We start from the raw sequence: 14,657 nt of genomic DNA, 5'->3' as shown, positions 1-14,657 counted from the left end.
GATTTGATTAAGTATTTGAATTTGTTATTAAACAGAATTATTGGATGTGTAATTCTTTTGTTGACTCAATACACTGGGCCTTAAACAAGAGGGTGCTATACGTTACATGTGGAGGAGTCCAATCTGAAGTCCAGTCTGCACAGAGGCTATGTTGTGTAATGTGTAAGAAATCAGCTAGGTCTCCATTGTAGGGAATGAGAACATGTTCAGTTCAGTATTTGTTTTATACCATTTAATTATTTTTCAGTTAGAGACAGAGCTGTGGGCCAGACCAAAACCCATACAGTAATTTTCCCAGACCACTGGACCACTCCAGGCCATATGCATGATTTTAAACGCAACATCTATGACTTTAACTTCTGAAATTAACTTGACTGCTGTAAGAATCTAAGTCATAAGTTGCTTTCAGATTTGAATGCTCCACAAGAACTAAGAACAACTTAAAACAGCCCCAGAACCTAAACGAAAATCAAGGGGGGTTTCATTAAATACAAGTCCTGTTTCAGGACCTCTTTTTCTTCTATTGAACTGACAGTGGCTAAAGTAAGCAGTTGACTGAAAACATAAACATGGATTATACTCGGTCTTGACACCTACCCATTTGGCAACTGCTCTAGAAGAAACTTTAAAAGTACTTGAACGTTTCCAGATTGACTGACCTTCATGTCTTAACGTTGATAAACTGTTTTTTCTCTGCATATTTGAGCTGTTCTGGCCATATTTACTACTACATTACAGAAATAATCAGGGTCTTATTTATACCAACCCTACCATACCACAACACAATTGATTGGCTCAAACCCATAAGAAAATGAATTCCACAAATTAACCATGCCACACCTGTTAATAGAAATGCATTTCAGGTCACTACCCCATGAAGCTGGTTGACAGAATGTGACTACTTTGAAGAATGTAAAATAAAAATGTATCTTGATTTGTGTTATTTGATAATTTTGATATCAGTGATCCCATAGGTGTTATTTGATTGTTTCGATATTAGTTATTCTACACTCTAGAAAATAGTAAGAACAAAATGCCCTTGAATGAGTAGGCACATCCAAACTGTCAGGCAACTGCTAAATGACTGAGTGAACTCACTTACTGACAAGGCCTTCAGAAACGGTCATTAAAACCATGACTCAACCATGGTGGCCTGAGGGGCCGATAGTGAGCCAGCACCACAAACCAGTCAGTCAGCCGGCGAGCCATCTAGCCATTACACCCTCACCTGCACCTGCTGACTAACCCAGCAGAAAACAAACGACGGGACAATAGAGGGTGCAGCACACGTACAATGACTGACTTAATGGTGAGTACAGAAACACAAATCAACCCACTCGAGACAGCAGTCACCACAAAAGGGCAAAGAGAAAGCAAAAAGCAACAGCAGCAAGCAGACACTCATAAGTCTGCACTGAGGAATGCAAGGGCTTGTGTTATATTTAAAGAAACCATCAAAGACTACAGGAATCACTAGACTACAAGAAATCTCAGCCCTTCACTAACACGTAAAGATAAAATGTTTTCACTGAAAAAAAGATCTTTACTCAGGGCTCCTGAATGGAAACAATTTATAGCGTTTTCAGCTTATTTCAGTTGGCTTTTCAAGTTACATTTATAATTGTTTAGTCAGTCAATCAGTGCAGCCTTCAAACACCAATAAACTATGACCTTAAGTGTCAATATTTGTCCAAAAGATCATGTGACTCATCCGTTCCCCAATACCAAAATCTCACTCCAACTCCTTCCAACAAGGGTGACAACTGTGACAAGAGCATCCTGTTAGCACGTGAAACAGGTAATTGCAAGCAAGTACTTTGCACAATACATTTGACACAATTTTCAAAATGAAGCAACTATCAACATTTAACACAAATGTTTATATGAAGTTTTTTTTCACATAGTTAGATATACATTATATAATACTAACAACAAATGTCTTTTTAGACAACTAATTGAAACAAATTAATGTATTATCATCAAGACCCTGGGAACATTGTGATTTCTCAGACTGTGTGGAAATCATGAAATTAGCCAAACATTTTATTATGTTAAAAAATGTACCACATTTGTTAACTTTATATACAAGTTATTTCATATTGACACTCGTTACCTACAAACTCTGCGGTCACAGGAAGTTACATACATACCATGGCGGCAAGTCTGATAGGCCTACTCAAATTTGTAATTACGTTTTGCTAGCTTGTACATTTAGGGTCGTGCTTGCAAGCTTATCAAGATATGTTTGTGCAATGAACTTTGAACAATTTTTACAAACTCCCAATTTTGTAACCAAACCCATATGTATAAATTCAACTCGAACATCAAGCGTATTTTATTTTCAGATTTATAATAAGAGCCTTTACCACGACAAAGTTTCTGCTCTGAGGTTAAAAGGCACGCACGGATTAGTCATTTTGCGCTCTCTGAATTTTGTTTGTAAGTGAAAATTCATTCCGCAAGCAAGAGAGGGGTGGATCTTCTACTCTTGACCAATAAGTTACATTTGCATTTCTACAACCAATACCATTGGTCGGATACGTCCAATCTAAAGGAAATACATTATTTCCTGAAAATGATTTGTTCTCCGCAATTGTGGAAAGTTTAATGTTGTACATTGCTCATCTAAGAGCTTTTTAAATTGCAATTAGTGTATTTGTATGAATAGTCAGTGTGTTTGTTAGCTCTCACATGGATGGACTGGCCAGGCTAGATACTGAGCTATGGGGAGCAGAAAATAACTGTCAAAAGACCTACGAAACAAGGTAATGGAACTTAAAAAAATGGAAAAGGATATAAAGACATTCAAATCCTTGCAAATTCCAGTCAGAACAGTTCAATCACTTATTCAGGGATTTCTTGATACCAAGCCACGGTCAGGTAGCCAAAACTGTCAGAAGAATTGTTAGGGATGCAAAGACAAAACCCACAGGTAACCTCAGGAGAAATACAGGCTGCTCTGGAAAAAGACGTTGTGGTTCTTTCAAGGAGCACAATACGACAACACTTGAACAAAAATGAGCTGCACAACCGAATTGCCAGAAAGAAGCATTTACTGTGTGAAAGCCACAAAAAAGCCTGGTTACAATATGCCTGACACCACCTTGACACACCTCACCACTTCTGGAACACTGTAATTTGGAGTGACGAGACCAGAATAGAGCTTCACAACCATAAGCACTATGTTTGGAGAGGAGTCAACAAGGCCTTTATTGAACAGAATACTATCCCCACTGTGAAGCATGGTGGTGGCTCACTGATGTTTTGGGGGTGTGTGAGCTCTAAAGGCATGGGGAATCTTGTGAAAATTGATGGCAAGATGAATGCAGCATGTTATCAGAAAATACTGGCAGACAATTGGCATTCTTCTGCATGAAATCTGCGCATGGGATGCTCTTGGACTTTCCAACACGACAATGTCCCTAAGCACAAGGCCAAGTTGACCCTCCAGTGATCCAGTGGCCACTCTGGGGAGATCTCAAACGTGCAGTCCATGCAAAACGACCAAAGACTTTGCATGACCTCGAGGCATTTTGTCAAGACAAATGTGCAGCTATTCCGCCTGCAATAATTCGGGGCCTCATAGACAACTATTACAAAAGACTGCACGTGGTCATTGATGGTAAAGGGGGGTTTGTTTTATGATTGTGACATTCTGTTATGGCCTACACTTGAATGTGAATCCCATAAGAAATGTGTTTTGCCTGCTCACTCATGTTTTCTTTACAAATGGTACATATATGACCAATTCTCCAAAGATATGCAAACTTTTGAGCTGTATTTCAGTGCTTTTTCCAGGAAAATAATCTTAAATTATGTCACTGAATAATTGTAATAAGTGTAAATAAAATATTTAAGCTATAAAATTTGAGATGGGCTTATTTGCAACACTTGGTACTAATTAAGCCCAGTACAGATTTTTCACATTTTCTAAATTCTTAAACAGAGTCATAAAAGTAATAAGAGCAAATTTGATAGCCACGGTTTTGAAAAAAAATCACACTAAATATTAAAACAACTAATGTCTTAATAGGGATAAATAGGGCTACTGAGTTACAGATGATCAAGGTAGGTCTGCCCAAACTGAGTAGCATAGCCTGCCCTGTGCACCTGACCCAGCCCTAGGGTTTAGAGGCAGGCAGGGCAGTAACTGGTCAATCAGGCATGTCCTAAGAGGGGGAGATTCAGAGCCACTGGATTGAGCTGTTATGCACTGGCAGACCTGCCAAGAACAATAGCACCATGTGACCTAGACCCAGTGAGCCCAAAGAGCTGAGGTGTTGCTGGGAAATGTGACCCCCTAGTCCAGACATGGACCTACTTCTGAGGCTTTTAAGTAGCATTCCCAAATGAAGCATATTAAAATAACTGCATTTGTTTGAAATTATATATAGCTACTCGTATTTAATAAAATAGCATTTTTATATAGAAAAAGAGCCAATGTTCTCCTAAAAATAAAAACTATTCACTGTGAGGGACAATCCTCAATATTTTATGCAATTTGTCAGTTACTTGGAGGTCAGACCAGGCTTCGCATTCTTTATGTTGGCTGACCTTATTGCCGCCTCAGACAGTATTGATCACCACATTCTTTTGAAGGGATTGAAACCCAAATCGGTCAATGAGGACAAGCTTTAAGATCCTATATACCTGAACTAGACCAGTTCACCTCTGTTGAACGGTCTGTATGAGAGTACATGAGCCCTAGGACCATGCTTCAGGACTACCTACCCTAACGACTCTGAGCTGTCCCAGTCCTAAATCTACAGAGTCATGTTGTTGATCTAGATTTAGCCTAAAAACTTCTGTCACTGCCCAAAGCCAACTGGTCACATTGCTATTTTTACCTTTCAACACCTGCCAATGAAAAACCAACTGACATTTACATCGTCACTGGAGAATTTGATGCACCCTCTACAACCACTTTTTGCCGGATTGCATAAGCGGACCCGGCTAAGAAGAACGAATGTATCTTACTTGGTGACTGACTGACTGGCTGGCTGAGTAAGTGACTAACCCTTGTTAAATAGTCAGTTATCATTAGTGATGGCCATTCGAGGCTTGATTCTTCTAGCAGCAGGACGTTATGCTAGAAGGGCTAACTCAAAATGTTCTTTTTCAAAATAAAAGCCATCATTGAACTATATAAGTTAATATAGTTAATCTTGTCTGTACATTTTATGTTTAATGTCCATTCCAATGTTATTCTTGTCTGACTAGATTGTTAACTATATTGCATTATACATTCCAATTATGGCTTTTGTGATAAAGAAAATATGAGTGCTGCCAGCATAATATCCTGCAGCTAAAAGGCCATCACTAGTCATTGTCACCTATATAGATAGATAATGTATCTATGTCATTCACAAATGGCTAATTAGCTGTTGAAACTGCCAGTGGCAAAAGAGGATTTGTTCAGGATAGACAGAAACCTTGCTGGCTACAACCTTGAGTAGATACGTTATGGGAAGCCTAAAATGAAACTGTTTATTATATTGCGACTATTCCTGGTGGATTTTCGAATTATGTCTCAGGATTTGGGAGGAAGGACTAGGGTCAGTCTGAATTATATGCCGGGTTATCATTTCAGATCCAAAGAAAGCTCTCAAATCTTCACTAACCCAACCATTTGAAGACTGGCCCCCATTGTAGTTAGTCTCCACTCTAGGTTTCTTCCTTGATTCCACCCTACTAAGGACTTTTTCTAAGCCACAGTGTATCAATTCTTGTTGTAGCTTAGTCTTAGGGTTTTAGGTTGGATATCTGTGAAATAAATGATTGCCAACTTAAGTAAAATTGGCTTCGTTAAATACATGTGATTGATTTAAATTTTACCTTTCTGAAATATGATTCAGTAGCAGTGGTGATTTTGAATTAGATATTTCTGTGAACTATTTTTATTATGAAATACGTTCCAAAGAACATAATCATCTATGCAATGTTTTAATACGCTTCAATACATAATGGTTCAATAATTTTTTGACGTTATGGCACCAGGAAAATCAGGGGTCCATAAATTTGTTTAGCCCAATAACAAAATAAGAAACTGACTGTTCACCAACAACCCAAAGCCTGCAAATACACAGATTAATAATTAATGCTGTTGTTATCATCATATTAGATCATGACCCAACTCTTACATGCCCAGGGCGTGTTTAGGGTCCTGACACAGTTTAGAAAACCTTGCTCTATGTCAGTAACAGTACTGTAGCTGTATATGTAGCTACATTGTCTAAATCAAAGTTATAACATCTAAATGTATTATAGTACATGCATTCAGTCATGCTTTACTATTTTTCTCTGACCACTGTGTGTATTACTAACCTAACTAGTTAGCCTATAACGTTAAAAAGCTAACGTAGCAAGTTTGGCTTGTGGCTAGCATGCTAACTAGCTTATAAATCTTAGCTTTAGCTAAACGCATCCCTTCAACATACGAGAAACAACGGCGCATGCACCATAGCCGTTCGAGCGCTTACCTTGAAAGAAAAAATCTGAAGCCTATAGTTAAACATAGAAGAAATTGTCCTGTCGAGTAAATCAGTGCGTCAAACGAATTCCACAAGTATTCCTACTTTTTCTGCGTCCAGTTGGACTACACTGCACTCTCTTCCAAGCAGGAATTGGGGGAACAATTATTAGCATATACAAATGACGCATTCCACAAGCTGATTCTAGGCTGATTCCCTTAGCTTGGGTTCAAAATTAAAGGGACACTCACTAATTTTCTCACGCCAGCAAGCGGGTCATGAATGTTGTTTATTTTGCCTTTGTTAAATATTAATTGGTGGAGTCAAGAGTTAAATTAATTTGTCTTAAAATCCTTAGGGTGTCTAGAAAAGTCTCATGTAAGTACAATAATAATTATTATTATAATTAAGCTAAAATGTTACTTATCTACAGTATATGTCTCAGTTATGTGTGTGTGTGTGTGTGTGTGTGAGACGACATGGTCCCACTGTAAGTGTCCTTACTGTGTGTCCAATGCAATATATCAGTGTGATTTGTTTATTGTTTAAGTAAACTAATATAAATAGTCATTCATAATATTCCACAGCAGACTTATTGTTTATTAGAATGCCTTTCTGTTCTTAGGTGATCATGAGCTTTGTCTATAAACACTTCAAAACCTTCAAGCAAAAGATAAGACATTTCCGATGCAAACATCTACTAGTATAGCACACTGGACCGTTGCAGTATATATCTTTAAAATGAATAGTAAATTAATCTGCGTGACCTAGCCTCTTAAACCAGGCCTAGAATGTCACTAGGCATGTGGAATACCTATAGGATTTTTGTTGCAAATGGGTGGGGAAAATGTTTTTGTCAGTAACGTCTGAAAATACGTTAACCCAATCAAATTAATTGCTTGGGCTATGCCTCAAAACCATTAACCCAATTCAATGCATTGCTTGGGAGGAGCTTATACAGGTGCTCACAAGAATAATGACTTCAGTGTAGTGGTGGGAAGTTCAACTCTTTCTACTGACTCAGATCTTGTCGTTCAGCAAAAACACAAAAAAAAGCAACAAAAAGAAATGGCAAAAAAGAAGTTTTGTTTATTTGAGCCAGTAATGCCTACAGCCCTTTCTCTACTTACGAAACAGCTTGTTTTACTCTATGATTCATCATTGGTTTATCTTTATCATTACAATCAAAAATCAAATACTACATGATTTACCGTAGGCTATGCGTCCAATTATGTGTTACAAACATGTATTTACAATGCTACTTTCTGGATCAACTTTTCTTTGAGAACGTAAAAATAACAGCTGTTGGACATACACTGTGTCAAATTATCTGTTACAAACATGTCATTATGCCACTGTCTTGATCTATTTTTCTTTGCATACGTAAAACTAACAGCTTATTCCTTGGTTGGGTAGAACATCGCTACCAGTCCTTTGAAATGAACGAAACAATCGTTCAATTTAAAGATAAAACTGACCGGGTTCACGGGTCGTTTTACTTAGGCAAAGGCCCAGTGTATGATTTTATCCGTGTTTATCATTACCATCAACAATCATCTACTAGCCTACATTAATTATTTTAGACCTACCATGTATGCAATTATCTGTTAACATGTCTTTATTATACTATTGTCTTGATATATTTTTTTTAGCGAACAAAAAACTAACAGCGTATTCAGTGGTGGGTAGAAATCCGCTGCCAGACTAACAAATGAACGAAACAAGTCAGAAGTCTTTTTACTTAAGCAAAGGCAGCAGCTCCATGCTTTTCATCTTTTTTTCATGGCATCAGTAATCAACTAACTACAGTACAGGCCAAAAGTTTGGACACACCTTCTCATTCAATGCATTTCCTTTATTTTCATGACTATTTACATTGTAGATTCTCACTGAAGGCATCAAAACTATGAATGAACACATGGAATTGTGTACTTAACAAAAAAGTGTGAAATAACTGAAAACATGTCTTATATTCTAGTTTCTTCAAAGTAGCCACCCTTTGCTCTGATTACTGCTTTGCACACTCTTGGCATTCTCTTGATGAGCTTCAAGAGGTAGTCACCTGAAATGGTTTTCCAACAGTCTTGAAGGAGTTCCCAGAGAAGCTTAGCACTTGTTGGCCCTTTTGCCTTCACTTTGCAGTCCAGCTCACCCCAAACCATCTCGATTGGGTTCACGTCCTGTGACTGTGGAGGCCAGGTCATCTGGCGCAGCACTCCATCACTCTCCTTCTTTGTCAAATAGCCCTTACACAGCCTGGAGGTCATTGTCCTAAAGTTGGACCAAAAATAAATGATGGTCCAACTAAATGCAAACCGGATGGGATGGCATGTCGCTGCAGGATGCTGTGGTAGCCATGCTGGTTCAGTATGCCTTCAATTTTTTATAAATCCCCAACAGTGTCACCAGCAAAGCACCCCCACACCATCACACCTCCTCCTCCATGCTTCACGGTGGGAACCAGGCATGTAGAATCCATCCATTCACCTTTTCTGCGTCGCACAAAGACACGGCGGTTGGAACCAAAGATCTCATATTTGGACTCATCAGATCAAAGCACAGATTTCCACTGGTCTAATGTCCATTCCTTGTGTTTCTTGGCCCAAACAAACCTCTTCTGCTTGTTGCCTCTCCTTAGCAATTGTTTCCTAGCAGCTATGTGACCATGAAGGCCTGATTTGCGCAGTTGTTCTAGAGATGTGTCTGCGGCTAGAACTCTGTGTGGCATTCAGCTGGTCTCTAATCTGAGCTGAGAATCTACAATGTAAATAGTCATGAAAATAAAGAAAACGCATTGAATGAGAAGGTGTGTTCAAACTTTTGGCCTGTACTGTATATTAATTATCACAGTCTGTGTTGAATTATCAGTTATAAAAAAAAAATATGATGTCTTTATTATGTTCCTGCCTTGATCTATTTTTCTCTGTTAATGCACACAAAGTTGACCGGAGATCTGAGCTGAAGGACCGCGTATGATGCAAGTGATCATGTGTAGTAATCGGCTGTTAAATGTTCGAATAAACGATACAACTGAACGAAAACCTAGAAAAAGACTTGTGAGTACCGAGTCACTAAAAAGATTCGTTCAAAACAAACGAATTGTTTGCCAACTGCACATTATGAATTAAGTGGGACATCAGGTAGCTAAGTATACGGCAAAAGCTCATCCAAATATGTGGATGTGTGTCGCGATTGTGTTGAACCATATCAGTCTTTGAGAATCAAGCATAACATTTTCCTAGTTAAATCGCCATTATTGCGACACACTTGTGTTAGAAGACAGGCCTAATAGGACCGATATTACGAAGAATTCAATGTGCCTGTCGAAAGTGCGCATGAGCTGCTTTTGAATATTTTTTTCTATCGACGGGTATGGCAAGCCGTTTTAGCATTTATTCGCTATACTTGACTATGCGGAATTAACATGACAGATATCAACACCGTAATTTTGACTAGTCGGACGTAGTAACCGTGACGTCACCCATAGGTGTCTGAATACCCGTTTGTATGGCAAGCCGTTTAAATTTTTTTTGCTAGATCGGATATTCCTTACAGATATCTGCAACATAATTTCACCTAGTCAAAATTCCAATTCAAGATATCTATAAAGTATTTCTGACTAGTCAAAACGGCAGTTGGAGATATCTGTAATTCAGTTTTGATTAGTCAGTTTTAAACGACTATTGCCATTCATGTCTATGAGGTTTCTCATTATTCATCTTCTTCCGCTTCATCCGGGACCGGGTCGCGGGGGCAGCAGTCTAAGCAGAGATGCCCAGACTTCCCTCTCCCCAGACACTTCCTCCAGCTCTTCCGGGGGGACACCGACGCGTTCCCAGGCCAGCCGGGAGAAATAGTCCCTCCAGCGTGTCCTAGGTCTTCCCCGGGGTCTCCTCCCGGTGGGACGGGACCGGAACACCTTCCCAGGAAGGCGTTCCGGAGGCTTCCGAAACAGATGCCCAAGCCACCTCAGCTGACCCCTCTCGATGTAGAGGAGCAGCGGCTCTACTCCGAGGTCCTCCCGGGTGACCGAGCTTCTCACCCTATCTCTAAGGGATCGCCCAGCCACCCTGTGGAGAAAGCTCATTTCGGCCGCCTGTATCCGGGATCTTGTCCTTTCGGTCATGACCCAAAGCTCATTATAGATTTCTTTAAATCAGTTGCAGATATCTGCAATGTCTATTGTTGACATCTTCAACTGAATTACGACTAGTCTGCATTAAATTGAAATTATTGGAAACTTAAATTACAGCCATGGGTACACTTCAACTGTGAGAGATATAAAACAAAAATCCAGAAACACACATTGTATGATTTTTAAATAATTCATTTGCATTTTATTGCATGACATAAGTATTTGATCACCTACCAACCAGTAAGAATTCCGGCTATCACAGACCTGTTAGTTTTTCTTTAAGAAGCCCTCCTGTTCTCCACTCATTACCTGTATATAAGACACCTGTTTGAACTCGTTACCTGTATAAAAGACACCTGTCCACACACTCAATCAAACAGACTCCAACCTCTCCACAATGGCCAAGACCAGAGAACTGTGTAAAGACATCAGGGATAAAATTGTAGACCTGCACAAGGCTGGGATGGGCTACAGGACAATAGGCAAGCAGCTTGGTGAGAAGGCAACAACTGTTGGCGCAATTATTAGAAAATGGAAGAAGTTCAAGATTATGGTCAATCTCCCTCGGTCTGGGGCTCCATGCAAGATCTCACCTCGTGGGGCATCAATGATCATGAGGAAGGTGAGGGATCAGCCCAGAACTACACGGCAGGACCTGGTCAATGACCTGAAGAGAGCTGGGACCATAGTCTCAAAGAAAACCATTAGTAACACACTACGCTGTCATGGATTAAAATCCTGCAGCGCACGCAAGGTCCCCCTGCTCAAGCCAGTGCATGTCCAGGCCCGTCTGAAGTTTGCCAATGACCATCTGGATGATCCAGAGGAGGAATGGGAGAAGGTCATGTGGTCGGATGGGACAAAAATAGAGCTTTTTGGTCTAAACTCCACTCGCTGTGTTTGGAGGAAGAAGAAGGATGAGTACAACCCCAAGAACACCATCCCAACCATGAGTGGCTTGCTTGTATTCAAACACGTTAAAACTCTTCCACCGTATGGCAAGCATTAACCTCAACGTCAGACCTGCGTGAGGCCGAAGTTCTAGTTTTTTACAGAATTGTTAAGGCTGCAGGCAGTGCACGACAGGCGATTTTAGCAAGAAACACAAGATTTACTTTCTTTCAAAAATTCCATCCATCCATCATCTTCCGCTTATCCGGGGCTGGGTCGCGGGGGCAGCAGTCTAAGCAGGGATGCCCAGACTTCCCTCTCCCCAGACACTTCCTCTAGCTCTTCCGGGGGGAAACCGAGGCGTTCCCAGGCCAGCCGGGAGACATAGTCCCTCCACGTGTCCTAGGTCTTCCCCGGGGTCTCCTCCCAGTGGGATGGGACCGGAACACCTTCCCAGGAAGGTTGATTATAAAAAATATATATATTGTTCGCCACAAAATCCACGACGATAAGCTCGTTCTTTTTCATTAAATTAAAAACTATTCTATCCACAACTGAAACCTCCATTCCTGCTAACACCGAAATGCGTTGCTGGGCCAATATGATCTGATGCCTCACATGAGAAACGTCATAATGACGTTTGAGATCTGCAACTATTATTTTGACTAAACTAAACTACAGATATCTTCAATTTCCATTTGGGATGTGTAACGAGTTGAGAGTCGTTTTCAGCGAGGTCATTGCTGATATCTGTAATTCAATTTAAACTAGTCAAAGCTGAATTACAGATATATTTAACTAAAGTTTTGACTAGTCAGAATGTTACAGATATCTTGAATCAAAATTCTGACTAGTCACAATGTAATTACGACTAGTTAAAATTACGGCGTCGATTTCTGTCATGTTAATTCCGGATAGTCAAGTATATTGAATAAATGTTAAAACGGCTTGCCAAAGTTTTGAAGTTCATTTTTGGCGGAAATGGACTTCGCCATCTAGGCAGCGCGTCACTTGGTCTAACTCCTGGATGACCAAAAATGGACAAAGAGGTGGGGCGTGTGTGCAGCTGAACAACGGCCACCTAGCGCGACATTACCAAGTTAGTAAAGCCTAAGAAGCTAGGCTAAATGCTACCAGTATGCTACTCTGTGTCGCTACTCGCTAGTGGTTGCTAGCCGGCGGTTGGTAGCCATTCACCGTAACGTTACCAACTTACACTTGAGGCAAGTTTACCTGAAACTATACAACAAAACTTAAACGCTTAAAATGTTGCCTTAGAGATTGCTCCCTTTTGCAGCCAGCCTCAAGTGGCCATTCGATGAATTGCTGTTTTTGGTACTTTCGGTTAGGCTTCTCGTAAAGTTGCTGTGCCTCGCTCCCGACATTAGCTGTTTCTCAATGTCAAGGAAGGATCCTTCGAAGCCAGAATTTGGAGGATGCTACGTCATCGACATTCGTCGAAGGACCGTTCCAATGTCGAGGATCCTCTGAATCCCACCAAGGACTGAGTCCTTCGTTCAGAGAATTTCCCATAGACGGCAAAGGATGCATATGTGTATCCTTTGCGCTCCTATATTACCCACAATCCTATGCGCACGGCTTTGCCAGCTCGTAAAAAAAAAATAATGGCGGACCTAAGCGGCGTGACGGGGCAATATGCTTTTAAATGTAAATATCTTTAGTTTAGTGTTTAACATTACCGTACCTTTGTTAAACGGTAGTACATAAAAATAAAGTTTAAGGTTTAAATGCCAGTACAAATTGCTATTGATAATTAGCTAGATACCTCACGAGCTAACGGTAGGCTAGCCAGCTAACTGAACCGAACCGGACCTGTCATATTAGCTAACAGTTGTTAGCTTGGTTGCCGTCACCGGCATTTCTTTTAGAAATCACTACGAAGACGGGACGAAGGCGGGCCTTTTCACTGACGTAATGACGCAATGACGTGCACTTGGTTGCCTGTCCCATTGTACGTGTTCTTCGAATGCTAAGGAGGAGCCTGGCCTAGCCTCTGAAAGATCCTTCCTTGGAAGGACTAGTCCTACCAAGGAAGGATCCTTGACATTGAGAAACAGCTATTGTCTTCCTTCTAAAAAGCGTCTGGTAACCTAAGCGTGTTGGCGCTGCAATATGAATCTTGTGATCTTAGCGATTCTGCATCCATAGATAATTATATATTTTTTTAAATAGCAGTAGAAAGCAAATATATTGTGTTGGTTAAAATATGTGTGTAGTACTGTATTGTTGCAATGACAAATGTTTGCGTTAGCTAGCACAGCCAGTCAAAGTAACTGTGATCTTATAGTTTGCCAATTCAATTTGTTGGACTTGTGTCAATATTAACATGCTACCCATACGGAAAATATATGTATTTTAAATATAGTATTTATATACATTTGATAAATATATGTCAAAGTGTTGCAATTGGATTCCTAAAATACATTTCGAAAAAACGTATTACTATAAATGCATGGTTGTATTACGAACATGCGATTTTCCGCTCTCTTGTCTGGCGCTCTACACTGCTCCAAACAACCGAGGTGAAATCAGATTCAACAGACATTCACATGCGTTCCTCCGTTCAGGTTCCCTTCCACATTTAGGGACCGAGTGAAAAGAGTTAACCAGATAAAGGCCAAAATATCAGAAGACGAATATAGTATCATTATGGACTCTCATCAACATCATACCACATGCTAAATATTGTACCACATTGGAAATCAAATGTGGTATGATAATAAACCATATTGTCAAAAAGATCTCTATTGATTCATCACTAATCAATAAATCAATGGCCCCATTTATAATACAGCATTTCTTCAATATTTTTTCCATTGATTGTCATAGAAACAGATGATTCATTTGTCCATAATTACACAGAGACAAAGCTTGAACATGTAGGCCAGCTATTTTAAGAACAATATTCATCAAGTTTGAAATTCCTATGGCAAATATTGATAAAGATATTGAAGAAACACAGAATTTAACGTGTTTCCATTGATTTATTGGCTCAGGAACACTTTTGAAAACCATTGTTTGTGAACTCAGTACATCGCTGCACTGACAACTGCAAGTTAAAACTACCATGAAAAGAAGAAACATATATAAACAAGATCCAGAAACACAGCCATCTTCTCTGGGCCCAAGCTCTTTTATGA

The 14,657-nt window shown here is 39.9% G+C and overlaps 1 protein-coding gene across 6 annotated transcripts in view; it reads right to left on the bottom strand.

Moving 5' to 3' along the window:
- The window catches only part of arhgef18b (rho/rac guanine nucleotide exchange factor (GEF) 18b), an 87,983-nt gene that overhangs the window by 46,214 nt on the left and 27,112 nt on the right, over nt 1–14,657 (bottom strand). The window contains exon 1 of one of the 6 annotated variants that reach the window (XM_034293748.1): nt 6,480–6,499. The exons of the other annotated variants lie outside the window; for them this stretch is intronic. The gene's annotated coding sequence lies outside the window, so the exon portion shown is untranslated. Of the gene's footprint in view, nt 1–6,479; nt 6,500–14,657 lie in introns of those variants that run through there. 6 annotated transcript variants of the gene reach the window in all.

The sequence above is a fragment of the Esox lucius genome, chromosome 8 (genome assembly GCF_011004845.1).
Source record: "Esox lucius isolate fEsoLuc1 chromosome 8, fEsoLuc1.pri, whole genome shotgun sequence".
In the NCBI taxonomy this organism is placed as follows: domain Eukaryota; kingdom Metazoa; phylum Chordata; class Actinopteri; order Esociformes; family Esocidae; genus Esox; species Esox lucius.
This window is presented reverse-complemented; position numbering and strand designations above follow the sequence as displayed.